We start from the raw sequence: 13,962 nt of genomic DNA, 5'->3' as shown, positions 1-13,962 counted from the left end.
GGTGATTTTGAGGAAGGACATTCCACACTGATAGAAGAGCTGATGCAAAGACGTGGTAGGAAAGGGCCAGGTGTCATGAGAATATGATAGTAAATATTATATGCTATCTTATTTGTCATGGCTCTTATTAATAGGGGCAAACAAGAGTCCATTCTAGCAAGTTTAAGCAAAAAAGATTTATTAAAGGATATCAGAGAGATTTAGGAATCTTTGGGAGAATTGAAAAAATGGACCCAGGCTGGGCTTCCAGGAACAAACTCCCCAAACTACATTAAATAGCTGAGTCCCCAAGGATGCTGCTCTTTGCCAGAATCAGGAACCTGTTGCTACAGTTGCTAGATAGAGAACTATGCTGCCTCTGCTGCAGTTTGTTCCAGCAAAAGGGATGTCCTGTGCCAGTCTCTCCCATCATCCAATTTAGTTCTAATCAGTATCTAGTCTGAGAGCATCTGAATGGCGGAACCTAAATCACATTTAGAAGGAAATCTGAGAAGTAATGCTTTTTTTTTTTCAACCTCTGTAGTGCCTACTAAGCTAGAAAGGGGTTGGAATAGGTGTTGAGCAAAGCAGTGTATACATTGTGCCCTAGAGAATATTCAGGTGGCTGCACCCTCTTCTAGTACCAAATTGTGTATCATTTGGAATTCTGTAAACAGAAATTCTGACTCAAATTTGGCTTAAATCATGTTGACGTTTTTATCATACTTGTGTTACCTTTATCCACAAGCTGGCTTCCATCATGGTAGTAAATTGGCTGACAAGACCAGCTGGGGAGATAAGCTTCTTTATTCACCAGTGGATGAGAGAGACAGAGAGAGAGAGAGAAAGGGAGAGAGACTGACTGACTTTATTTCAGAAAATGGACAAAAATTTCTTCTCTTCAGTGAAATTGAACCAGTAGAGATCACCTGCCCATCCCTGAACTACGAGAGTTTCTAGGGACATGCCAGGTGCTGATTGAGTAAACCTAAATCTGATTCAAGAACTAATCACTGGCAAGGAGAATGGAATTACCATGTTTGGTTTGGATGTACAATCAGGGCCTACTCTTGGAGCTAGGAATGGGGTCAGCTTTCTCTGAGAACAGTGCTTCTCAAAGTGTTGTGTTCTGGGAACCTGCTAAAAATGCAAATTCTGGAGCCACATCTCAGACTTATGAATCAAAAACTCTGGGTGTGGGGCCCAGGAATCTGTGATTAAAAAAAAGAGTCTGGGCTCTGTTAGGAAGGGAGAAGAAGGGAATGGATGCTGGGTAGGCAGCCAACAGCATCCATTTCAAAACTGGAAAGATGGATAGGGACCAGTTCATGAGGAATCTTGAATGTCTAGCTCACAAGGTGGTGGTTGTTGTGAGATATAAAACCGGATAATGTGTGTCTGAGGGACTTGTACAATGAAGGAGATAGGTTATAATAGGGATAGAGTATATTGAACTTGGAGCCAGAGTTTGGATTCTCATCCTGGTCTTTTTACCTCATTGAGCTTCGGGCTCCCCTTCTATAAAACAGGGAATATAACCACTGGGGTGTTGAGACAATTAAATGGACAAATATATGTGGAACTGCCTAGTTCATAATTTAGTATATTAATAGGTAAAGATCTACAGAATATGAATGATGATACTTGGCTAAGGTAGTATGAATTTTATTTATTTATTTATTTATTTATTTATTTTTCGAGACAAGGTCTCGCTCTGTCACCTAGGCTGGAGTACAGTGGCCTGATCATAGCTCACTGCAGCTTCAGCCTCCTACCTCAGCCTGCCAAGTAGCTGGGACTACAGGCACGTACCACCATACCCAGTTAATTTTTTTGTATTTTTTTGTAGAGATGGAGTTTCACCATATTGCCAGACTGGTCTTGAAGTCCTGAGTTCAAGCAATCCTCCTACCTCAGCCTTCCAAAGTGCTAAGATTACAGGTGTGAGCCACTGCACCCAGCCTGGTGTTGGATCTTTGATCATATTCAGATCAGCTCTGGTTTAACTGCATGAACATGGGTTCTGCCTCTGCAGTCTTACCCTGGGGCGTTATATGAATTATTTACTTTGGCTGTTACAGGGATAGTGCAGTTCCTTTTATCCTTATAACTAATATGTATTCAGCTTGCTGTGACCATACATATTTTATGTTCTTCCCTGGCACTATAATTCATTCCTTTTTGTTTTCTCCTGTGAGGTAATTAAAATTTGTAATACCATGCCCTTTTCCCCCTTGTTTTTTTTTTTGTTTGTTTGTTTGTTTTAAAAAATATATCTCACATTTTCTAAATATAGAATACTTACAAGTTCATGTTAAGTTTTAGTGGGAAAGGTGTTTAGAATTGGTTTGGACTTGCTTCTTTGCTTTATAGATAAAGAAACTAGGACAGACAGGGAAATAATTTTTCCAAAAAAAATTTTTTTTTTTGAGACTGAGTTTTGCTCTTTTCGCCCAGGCTGGAGTGCAATGGCATGATCTCGGCTCACTGAAACCTCTGCCGCCTGGGTTCAAGCGATTCTTCTGCCTCAGCCTCCCAAGTAGCTGGGACTATAGGCGTGTGCCGTACATCTGGCTAATTTTTGTATTTTTAGTAGAGACGAGGTTTTGCCATATTGGCCAGGCTGATTTTGAACTCTTGACCTCAGGCGATCTGCTTGCCTCGGCCTCCCGAAGTGCTGGGATTACAGGCGTGAGCCACCGCACCTGGCCTCCAAAATCTTATATATCCCACTTCTTCCTTCTTCCTATTTCTTGGCTTGGATGAATTTACATCTGGGGCTTTCATTTTTTTGTTCTGTAATAGTAAAAAGTCACTTGTAGATTGTTTAGATCTGATGGGATTTAGTTAAAGTCATAAGCCTGATTTGCTGTGAGGCAGGGCTGATGTGCCAACCTAGGAAGAGAGAAAGCTAGTGAATAGAAGTGATAGGAATCCAGCAGAGGAAAAAGGGCCCTACCATGAACACACTCTTTACTCCTACTTGGCGTGTTATTAGATGTGCCAACACTGCTATTAGGTGGCTTATGGCTTTTTCTTTCTTTATATCTAGGGTGTTTGAGGAAGGTAAATATGAATTTGAATGGGTAATTTCTACTCTTTGGTGCTGAGCATTTTCCACCTTTGTCTATACTGTAAATAACCAGTCTTTTTTTTTTTCTTTTATAAAGTTACTGCTTGAGTGGCAAGGAAATTAGAGAAACTGCTTCTCATAGACTAGTTGGGTTGCTGGCTGAAGGGGACCCTAGGAGATGTCTAATTCAACACCCTTATTTTATGGATGAGAAACTGAAGCCAAGAGAAGAAAAGCAGCTCATTCAATATTATATAATATAAGTTAGTTACAGAGTCAAGACCACCTCTCAGCACTTCTGACTCCCTATTAAGTATATTTTCACTACACCTCTCTGCAAGGCAAGTGTAAGAGGAATGTGGGGTAGTGTAAAGAGTGCAGATTTGAGGGCATGAGATCTGGGTACAAACTGTGGCTCTGCTACTTACTGACCTGTTTCTCAGAAAGTAATATCACTTCCTTAAGCACCAGTTTCCTATTTATAAAATAAAATTATGTTGATACTCTGCCTCACAGTGTTATCATTAGAATGAAATGTGAGATGCAGGGGAAAAAAATGAAATGAAGACTTTAAAGTGGACGTGGCCAATTTACTTATGAATTTTAGCTCCATCACTTATTAACTGTGTGATTTTGGGCAAGTCACTTAATTTCTGTGAATGTAGTTTTTTCTTTGTAAAATTGAGACAATAATAGCTCTCTTACAGGGTTGTTTTGAGGACATTAATATATATAAATATAGGGGAAAAGAAATATTTTTCCCATTGCTATATTCATGGCTGAGGCTCCTGTAGCAAAAGACATTAACGAGAGAAAAGCATACAAATATATTTAATACAAGTTTTTCATGACATGGAAGCCTTCATAAGGAAATGAAGATGCAAAGAAACAGGCAAACTTGTGTATTTTTATGTTTAGGTTTGATGGAAGAAGTGGGTAGTCTTGGAGAAATATGGTTGGACAAAGGCAGTATGATGTAATGGTAATAAATAGGATCAGGGTTGGAGGGAACTTAGCAAGGCCGGTTTGTTCAGATTTTTCTGTATGTCCCTGTGTCTTCAGAGAAAAATTAGCCTTTCCTCTGGGAATAAGGAGGGTACCTCTTGAATGAGGATCTGATGACCTGCTTCAGGGGAGAAGGGTGAGGGGAAGCTGAGAGTGAGAATACTTTCTTGCGTCTGCTGTTTTCTCATATGCTAAGATGTCATATTTTGGGGTAGCATGTCTTGAACCCCATTATAAAGCATTCAAAGTGGTGGCTGGAACATAATAGGTAGTCAGTAAATGTTTGAGATATTCTCAGAAGACTTAGTTCTGTCTTCTCAAATGGTTTCCCTAAAGTCTTAAAATAAATACATCAGAACTTCTTGTTCTGTGGTTTTAAAGTGTTTTGTGGAGTTTGATTCCAGAGGCTATAGGTGGTGTAAGGTATGAGCTTTGCTGTTAGTCAGATTTCCATTCTAAACTCCTGTGGCACATAGGCAAGCTCTTCTGCCCAGAGAAGGGCCTCTAGAGATGGCAGGTTTTGTGGTAAATGGATTGAAAAAGAGGAGGAGGAAACTTGGTAACTGGGAAACTTGGGTCACTTCTGTGGGCATTTGCAGCCCACTGAATAGCAGTATGTCAGGACCTTAGTGGTGAAACCATTTTTCATTGTGATCTCTGTCTCTGTTATTCTAAGTGTCTCAAAAACTGGAACCATGTCTAAGTCATCTGCTGCTTCAACACCTGACCCACAGTAGATATGCCAATATTTTTTTTTGAAATAATATCTATCTAAAGTGGAGAACTTCTGTGGCCCATAGAGTTCCATAAATCCCTGATGGCTCCTAGTTCTTCACCCCAGCTTCACCTTGCAGAGATATTTGTATTTAACAAGGATTTTCTAGTCTTTAATCATAAGGATTTGCAGGATTTCAGGTCTTGGGTTTTTTAGGCCTTGCTCTGCTGCCTACTTCCCTTTGCAAATATGGTCAGGCCAGACAGCTATTTCCTTCATCCCTAGTCATTGTGTGGGACCTGCCAGGTTCTTTCGGGTTTTTAATGCTGGGGTGGGGTTTGTGGTTTTAATGCACAAGAGTTGGGAAACATAAAACCCACATGATCAGGCAAACATCATTCTCTCAGTGGGTCCAGGGTTATGAGAAAACATAATGCTGGGATGTTCTTTCTTCCCAACCCTACCCCTAGAATTGATACTTTTATGTAAGCCATTAATTCAGTAAATACCTTCTGAGCATATATACTGTGGATCAGACATTCTGCTGGGTGCTTTAAATAATTATCTTTCCAAATACTCACAAGTTAATACTTTGAGTTAGACTGAGGGTATTGCCTTCAATTTCGCAGAAAAGGAGTCTGAAGTTTAGATGAAAGGAAATGATTTGCCTTAGCTAGTAAAGGGCATACCCAGGATTTGAAACCAAGTCTTCATGACTAAAAGATAATCATTGATTGTCATGCTTGTCTATGCTATCAGAATGGGAGCTCCTTGAAGATGCATGTCTGATTGGATTTTTGCTCCCTGTTCTCAGCATAGGGGCTAAAACAGAATTTTTAAAAAATTGATATGTAATACATTGGAAAGTCCTAGATAGAATAGGGGAATTGGGGTGAGGGTATTGAGAAACTGTTTTCTAGTCCACATTATTTCCCTGGAGAAGTCCCAGTCCTTAAGGTGATTTTTTTTTTTTTTAAACCTATGGGCTTGAAAAGGAAAGTATTATTCATTCCAGCAACCCGTAAGGAAAACTAACACAAACATTGTTATGCTTTAAAGATCTTCGTGTCTTATTGGGAAAATAACACCTCCTTCACTGTGTTATTTTGAGGAAAAGTGAGATGATAAAAGAGTCTGCCTGAACTCTTAACGTTTTATGTTAAGTTGTTTTCATGCCTGGCTTTACCTGCCCTATCCCCTTTCTGGGCTTCAGTTTCTCTATCTGTACAGTGAGATGTTGAACTGAATGGTCTTGCTGCTCTTCCTTCCTTCATTAACATGAGAACAGATAGTCGATGCCTCTGATGTTCATATTGTTCCCATTGCTCTTTTCTCTTTAAGCGCACTGCCTAGTTTCCTTTAAAGTCGTTGCCTTCTTTAGTTTTCTTTTTAAGCTGTTTCTGTGTGGGCTAGTGTTCCCTTTTGAGGTTGAATTGAATTGTGTAAGGCCTCAGGAAGTGGTGGAAGCACCTTCCTCAAACCTGGTTGCACCAAAGGCCCATCAAGTCGTCTTGTCCCCGAAGAGGAAGAGAAAGGCTGGGGTTCTTAGCCCAGGCTAAGATTGAAGGAGTTTCTCTTTTGAGCTTTCTGGGTTAATTTCAAAACTTACAGGAGGGACATTTTCTTTTAAATTTCAAACTCTCACTCTGTGTATCATTAATATTCCTTAGCCATTTTTGTATAATATCATTCTTTAATTTCTATCCACCTTCTTAAATCTGTCCCTTGGGTCAGACAAAATGAATTCAACCTTTCCTCCACATGACAATTCTTTATAATCACAATAGTGATTTTATTACTGTTCTTCTCCAGCTAAATAGTTTCAAGAGTTTCTCAAATGACTACCTCTTTTTGCCTATTATACCACTTTTCTTTCCACAAAAAACTTCCCATGGGTAGTCCCTTCCTCATGCTAATCTTACTTCTGGTTCTGTATAACCTATCACTTCTTTGTAAGTTTTCACACTGTTGCTGAAATAAGCCAGACATTCTTTCTCATGTTCCCTTAACTTGTGTCTCATAGCTCTTTGTTTGTTTAACATGTTTTCCTTTGTTTGCTGTCCTTACACTCAACAACCTTCAAGACCAAGTTCAAATATCTGTCTCTGATGCCTTCTCTGACATTGTCCTCCTGTGCCAGGCAGAATTAGTATTTCTTCCTTTAGTGTTTATGTGTTACTCTGTTGTAATGGCTATGACATCATTTCTTATATTATACTTCTTTGTATTATGTTATATTTTGTGTTGTACTGTATTGTAATTAATGTAATTTGTATATTCTACCTCTCCTTAAACACTTCTTCAAAACAACCCTTCCAAGGTTAGAAATACGTAGCAAATACCAGGTGGTCAATAAAAGAGGAAAGTACCATGCATTGAGTACCTTACTGCTGTGCAAGTTGCCTAATAAATATTCCCAATCCTCACAACAGGTCTCTGAATATTTTCCCATTTTTTCCCACATGAGTCTCCCATTTTACATATAAGGTAATTGAGGGCCAGAGAGATTAAATGATTAATTTCTGATCTCACAGCTGGTAACTCAGAGAATTGGGATTCAAATCTAAGTTTGCTGACTCCAAAGCTTGAGTTGTATTTGGAACGATTCTTCTGACTCCTAATTCAGTATTCTTTCTGTGCACATCAAAAACACACAAATTGAGTATGTAGATGTGTTTAATGCAGTGATGGACAAGAGTTCAAATGGGAGTATGGTGGAATGGGGAGCAAATAGCTGTGGTACTCTCATAATTGTGTATTAAGAAATAGCCCTAGAGTTACTAATGCCTTAATTGCAACTGTAGGCAATTCTGTAATTTGGCATTTTAAAATGAATCTATTTTGGCTGGGCATGGTGGCTCATGCCTGTAATGCCAGCACTTTGGGAGGCTGAGGCGGGTGGATCACCTGAGATCAGGAGTTCGAGACCAGTCCGGCCAACATGGTGAAACCCCCGTCTCTACTAAAAATACAAAAATTAGCTGGGCGTAGTGGTAGGCGCCTGTAATCCCAGCTACTTGGGAGGCTGAGGCAGGAGAATTGCTTGAACCCGGGAGGTGGAGGTTGCAGTGAGCCGAAATCGTGCCACTGCACTCCAGCCTGAGCGGGAGACTTCCCTTGAAAAAAAAAAAAAAAAAGAATCTGTTTCATCTGGTTAGCAGATATAACAACACCTACCTTTGGACATGTTCTGTTCTAAAAAGGGATGAAAAGCTGCTTCTCTCACACTACCACGGGCAAGATAGATGAGCTCAGCTTTGACTTGAAACAGTGTTAGTGCTTATGAAATCTTTTGCCTCCAAGTTTTGTCCTATTTTTGTTAGGTGCTGGTAACCTACCTTTCAGAGCTATAGAATCGGACAATGGGAATAATGGGATTTTTATCCCAACTATTTGAACAGGTTCTCACCAGGGAGAGCCCAAACACAAAGGACCTTTTTGGAGTTGGTAAACAAGGCCAAAATGTAGACCCTGGGAAACACCTCTGCCTCCTTGTTTTGTGGCATGGGCTGCTGATTCATCCTATATTCTTTTAAGTTGGCTAATAGTGGATGTGTTATAGAAAGGTAACAAAAATAAGATCTAGCTCTTCTTATCTCTGTGTGGTTTTGGGTAAATGATTTATACTTCCTATGTCTTTATGTGTTTTAATCCAGTGATTCTTTCCAGGTGAAGGGATCCTGTTGTACAGGGACCACACATCTTTGCTGCTCAGGGACTATGCAAGGCTCTAGATTACAGCTTCTTTTGCTCTCCTTTTTTTTTTTTGTCACAGCTCCCCTATTCACTATTATTCTAAACAGTTTTTGAAATCTCTTACCGTCTGATGTCCCCTCACCTATTCTCTTTATTGTTGAGGTTCATACCTCTTTTATAGCTTTACCATCATTTTAGAGTGATTTTGGGAGGGAACATAAGTAAAGATGTTTTCAATCTGCCAATTTTAACTAGAAACAAACTTCAAAGGAAGTTAAACAAATAGAAAACTGAAGTTGCATTTATATCTAGAGTTATAAAAACTTTACCATGAAAGTACATGAGAGGATAGACCTTTCAATGAGATGTTCTGGATTCAAATCTTAGCTCCATCATCTATTAACTATATGACCTTGGGTCTGAAATTTTTTTTTTTTTTTTTTTTTTGGGACAGGGTCTCGCTCTTTCACTCAGGCGGGAGTGCAGTGGCATGATCTTGGCTCACTGCAACCTCCGTCTCCTGGGTTCAAGTGTTTCTCATGGCTCAGCCTCCTGAGTAGCTGAGATTACAAGCCTGCACCACCACGCCTGGCTAATTTTTGTATTTTTAGTAGATTCGGGGTTTCGCCGTGTTGGCCAGGCTGGTCTCGAACTCCTGGCCTCAGGTGATCCACCCACCTCGGCCTCCCAAAGTGCTGGGATTACAAGTGTGAGCCACCGTGCCCAGCCTGGGTCTGAGCTTCTTAATAAAGGATAGGCCAGCACAGCCTAGCATAGAGACAGTGAGTCAAACATTTTAATGTCATGAACAACAAATATTATATTTTTTATCTGCTACATGCTAGTGCTAGACCCTAGAGATACAAAGATGACTAAGATTCACTTCCTTTCTTGGAGAAGCTCGCAGACTAGTGGCAAAGAAAGAGAAAATAATACTTTAGGAACTGTTGATTGAGCATGTACTATGAACTGTGATAAGTACTGGAGATACAAAGATGAATGAGACAGTTTCAACCCTGAATGTACTTATTGTATAGTGGGGGTGGGGTGATGAGAAGGAGCCCTGTAAATCAATAACTAATACAACGGACAAGGGAGAATAGGGCATTTACGATCAAGAAGAGAGAAGTGGTATCTGTGAGTTGAAGAAGATACCACTTCAGGATTGCACTACATGATCTTTAAGCTCTCTCTTGGCCCCAAACAATCCATGATTCTATATGTGATAGATATTATGTATATAAAAAGCTCATGAAGAGAAATGTAGATTTTTAAATAGCTCACTCTGGTGTGAAACAGAATTATGGAAATAGGAAAAGTGATTTTCTGGTTATCACATTCTAAAACAACCGTGGTTGTTGAACATTTTCCAGAAAGTGATCAAGAGAGCGAATGTTTCCTGAATACCTTGCCTGAGGTCAGTTTTTCCCTAAGAATGGTAGATGATACCAAAGAAGTATAAAATAGTGTTTCTGCCCTTAAAAAACTTTGATTTCATTAAGAATGTAGGATATATACACTAAAAATAAATTGAACAGTGCCACCAAATAAGCTGGGTACAAACTTTAGTAGTTTAGAGAAAGGTGGCTGTATTAGTTTCCTGGTGCTGCTGTACCACAGATTGGGTGACTTAGAAAAACAGAAATTTGTGGTCTCTCAGTTCTAGAGGCCGGAAGGTTGAAATCAAGGTTTTTGCAGGTCCACCTCTGGCGGTGCCTGGCCTCTATCTATCCTAGTTTCTGTTACCCTCTGGCCTTTCTTGGCTTATGGATGGCTTCTTTTCCCTTTGTCCTTTCACATAATCTTACCTCTGTGTGTGATTGTCTCTTGTGTCCAAATTTCCCCTTCTTATAAGGACGCCAATTATGTTGGATTAGGGTCCACTCTAATGACCTCATTCTAACTTGATTACATCTGTAACTACTCTAATTCCAAATAAGTCAATCCTAAGGTATTGGTGGTTAGGATTTCAACATTTTTTTTTTTTTTTGAGACACAATTCAACCCATAACAGTAGGCTGGATGGTCAAGAAAAGAACTTGGTCAGGTAGGATTTGGATTAGCAGAGAGAAGTAGAGATATTGTGGGATAAGTCCTTGCAGTATTCAGACCTCCATCAGAGGACACTTGAGGTGAATTCATCTTGGTGGAACCAAGGAGTTTTGAGATCCCCTAAACAGGGACATTTGGAGGAAAAAGACAACTTCAGTTTTTTTACTTAGTTGTTTTTGTGTATATTATACTACTGTGGGCAGCTTTTCTTTTTCTAGAAGCAATTTTGTTGCTGTATGCCACATTTCTAGTCATGACCATTAAGATGTTGATTGCATGGTATATAACAATTTATTCTCAGGCAACAGAAATTAAATTATTTTAACTTACATGGCCATTCACAATAATAGAAGATGTTTTGCTTTGTAATTGTGATGAGTTTACAAAGAGTTAGATGGCTTCACTCAGAGAACTTCACATTAGAAAATGAGGATGAATCAGGACATTTCTTAATCTGTGGTTCTGGGGGTTAGGCCAATAGTTTTTGAGCATGACCACACCCGGGAAGCTTAAAAATATAAGCTTCCTGATGATACCCACGTCCCACCCTGGACCAAATAAGTTAAATGTGGGGGATGGTGGTTGGTATGGGACCCAGGCATCGGGTGTTTTTTTTTTTTTTTTTTCTTTTAAAGCTCTTCAGGTTTACATACCTGGTTGCAGCTCACTGGGTTAGGAGAATAAGAAGGAAACTGGATTCTTGTCCTTGCTGTGACCTTTTGGCCATTCCCTAAAACTTTCCAGTTTCAAGTACATCTTTTCTGAGAATAAGGAAATCTAGGTATATTATGTCTGAGAATAAAGAAATCTAGGTATATTGTGTCTAGCAAGTTCCATCTGTTTAATAACCATGGGTAAGTCGCTGGAATTCTTTTTGAGTCTCAGTTTGCTCATTTATAGAATAGAGATAATTGAAACTGCTCTCCAGTGTTGCTGTGACAATAAAATATTTGCAGATATTTCAAAATGCTTTGTAGACTCCAGAATACTATATACTGTAAATGTGAGGGATGTTTTATTTTCATTGACAGACAACTTGCTGAAGGTATCACAGCTGCTTGGTGCCCTAGACAGGTTCAGAATTCACACCTTCTGAATCTTTTAATTTTCTCATTAATTTGAACTGTGATTTTGCTTCCTTTTTCTTTTATTAAGTTGTACCTGAATGCCTTGTGTTTTGGATACTTCCAGATCCCTTGGTGTCATGAAAAGCTTACTGAATTAATGGAAAAAACCATGGTCTTTAGAGTTGCATGAATTTGAGGTTCAATCCCGGCTCCATTAATAACCAAATCATTTTAACCTCTTTAAGTTTCAGTTTTCCTATATGTTAAATGGAGTATTACATGGGAAATAATGTAAATGTACTTAGCATTTTGCTTGATACCTAATAAGCACTGGTAATTATGGCTTCTTGTTATTATGAGGGGCAGTAATAGAGGGGGATACTTACAGTTGGATAAGTGTTGTAGTAGAGGCCTTTCCATTTGACTTCACTGAGCAGAGCCATCTCCTTGTGGTGGCTGTTGGGAATGGGCTTGCTGGGGAGTCTTCCACAGTCTATTATAACAACTTTACTTTGTATAATTCTTTTTTTTTTTTTTTAGAGACGGAGTCTCACTCTGTTGCCAGGCTGCAGTGCAGTGGCGTGATCACGGCTCACTGCAACCTCTGCCTCCTGGATTCAAGTGATTCTCCTGCCTCAGCCTCCGGAGACTACAAGCGTGCGCTACCACACCTGGCTAATTTTTGGATTTTTAGTAGAGACGGGGTTTTACCATGTTGGCCATGATGGTCTCGATCTCCTGACCTCGTGATCCACCCACCTCGGCCTCCCAAAGTGCTGGGATTACAGGCATGAGCCACCAGGCCCAACCTACTTTGTATAATTCTATACTGTTTTAGATACTTTTAGAAACTATTCTCATTTAATCCTCACAATAATCTGCAAGGAAGGTGATATCTCTGTATCTTCAATAAGGAAACCATGGCTAAGAGAGATGAAATGAATTGCACAAGGTCACCTTGTGAATAAGCAGCAGAGACTGTTGTTGTTTAAGGAGAAGCCCCAAGCCTTGAGGCTTTGGGTTTCATTTCAGCTGGACTTTTGGTTTCATAATGGGGGCTTTCTGATGTTAACCCAGGAAACCCTAGTTTGGTGGTTGTATTAGTTACCTATTGTTGTGTAGACAAATTACCTGCAAAACTAGCAGTTTTAAAAAAATAAACATTTATTATTTCACACAGTTTCTGAGGGTCAGGAATCTTCGAGTGGCTGGGCTGGGTGGTTCTGCTTCACTGTCTGTAATGGGGTTACAGCCAAACTGTTGCCCAGGACTGCAGTCATCTGGAGGCTCAAGCAGGGCTGGAATGAACTCCTTCCAAGTTCACTCATGCTGTTCATTGTTGGCCAGCCTCAGTTTCTTCCTGGCTGTTGGCTAAAAGCTTCAGTTCTTTGCCATGTGTGCCTGTCCATAGGGCAGGGCAGTTCACAGCATATCAGCCGGCTTCCTCAAAGAAGAAATCCGAGAGAGGAGAGTAATCAAAACAGAAGCTGCTGTGTCTAATGTAATCAAACTTCAGAAGTGACGTACCATCACTTCTGTTGTATTCTTTTCGTCACATAGACCAACCCTGTGGGAGAAGACTCTACAAGGATGCAAATACCAGGAGGCAGGGAACATAGGGTACTATCTTAGAGGCTGGCTACCTCCAAGTAGTGGTTTTCACAGTGGTAGAAAAATTTTGAGACCAGGCTATACATATCATGTATTAAGGAATTAACTTTAATAAACAGGTTAAGATTCTATTCCATGTTCCAGGCATGGTGGATATGAGGAGAATTCCTATATGTCTTTAAGGGATAGTTTCTGAGGATGAAGGGAGCAGGGATTCCTTCAGAAGCCTTCTGGGTCTCATTTTTCTACTATTAATTTTTGTAAGTTGGTAACACAACCATGCCTGTTTTACCAGCAACCAGACACTTTCGTGAGGGTGGGGAACACAAGATTTCTTTGCTATTGGGTGTTACCTGGTGATTTTGTCCTTGCAGGTCTGAGCATTTTGACTCTTACTTGTGGAGAAAATTAGCTGATGAAACTGTGCATCTCCAATACTTAATGCTTTTAAAAACTCACATTCAATTTTACATGATCATCTCAAAGGAGTAGTGATGAGATGGGAAATCAGCTAACCTTGAAGTCAGTACATCTGGGTTTGAGTTCTTGCTTTGCCACTAACTGACCATGTGATCCTAAGTCATGTTCTCTCTCTGGACTGTAGTTTCCTTAAGTATAACAGGGAAGTGTTAAACTAGAGTCTCAGGGCTTTGAAGTGGAGCCTCACAATCTACCTGGGTAAGGTTGGGAGGTGAGAAGAGGCTGAGGAAGTAGAACTTACCCACCTCCATTTCAGCCAGAGAAGCTCTACTTTTCATCTGTTG

At 39.9% G+C, this 13,962-nt stretch overlaps 1 protein-coding gene across 12 annotated transcripts in view; it reads left to right on the top strand.

The window, feature by feature from the left end:
* Positions 1-13,962, top strand: part of PAK1 (p21 (RAC1) activated kinase 1) — a 269,840-nt gene that overhangs the window by 132,746 nt on the left and 123,132 nt on the right. Inside the window, exon 2 of one of the 12 annotated variants that reach the window (XM_054526057.2) lies at positions 1,829-1,920. The exons of 10 other annotated variants lie outside the window; for them this stretch is intronic. The gene's annotated coding sequence lies outside the window, so the exon portion shown is untranslated. Of the gene's footprint in view, positions 1-1,828; positions 1,921-13,962 lie in introns of those variants that run through there. One more of the 12 variants, XM_054526061.2, reaches the window with a different exon arrangement.

The sequence above is a fragment of the Pongo abelii genome, chromosome 9 (assembly GCF_028885655.2).
Source record: "Pongo abelii isolate AG06213 chromosome 9, NHGRI_mPonAbe1-v2.0_pri, whole genome shotgun sequence".
NCBI classification, from domain to species: domain Eukaryota; kingdom Metazoa; phylum Chordata; class Mammalia; order Primates; family Hominidae; genus Pongo; species Pongo abelii.
The sequence above is the reverse complement of the archived record's forward strand: the minus strand, read 5'-3'. Positions and strand labels throughout refer to the sequence as shown.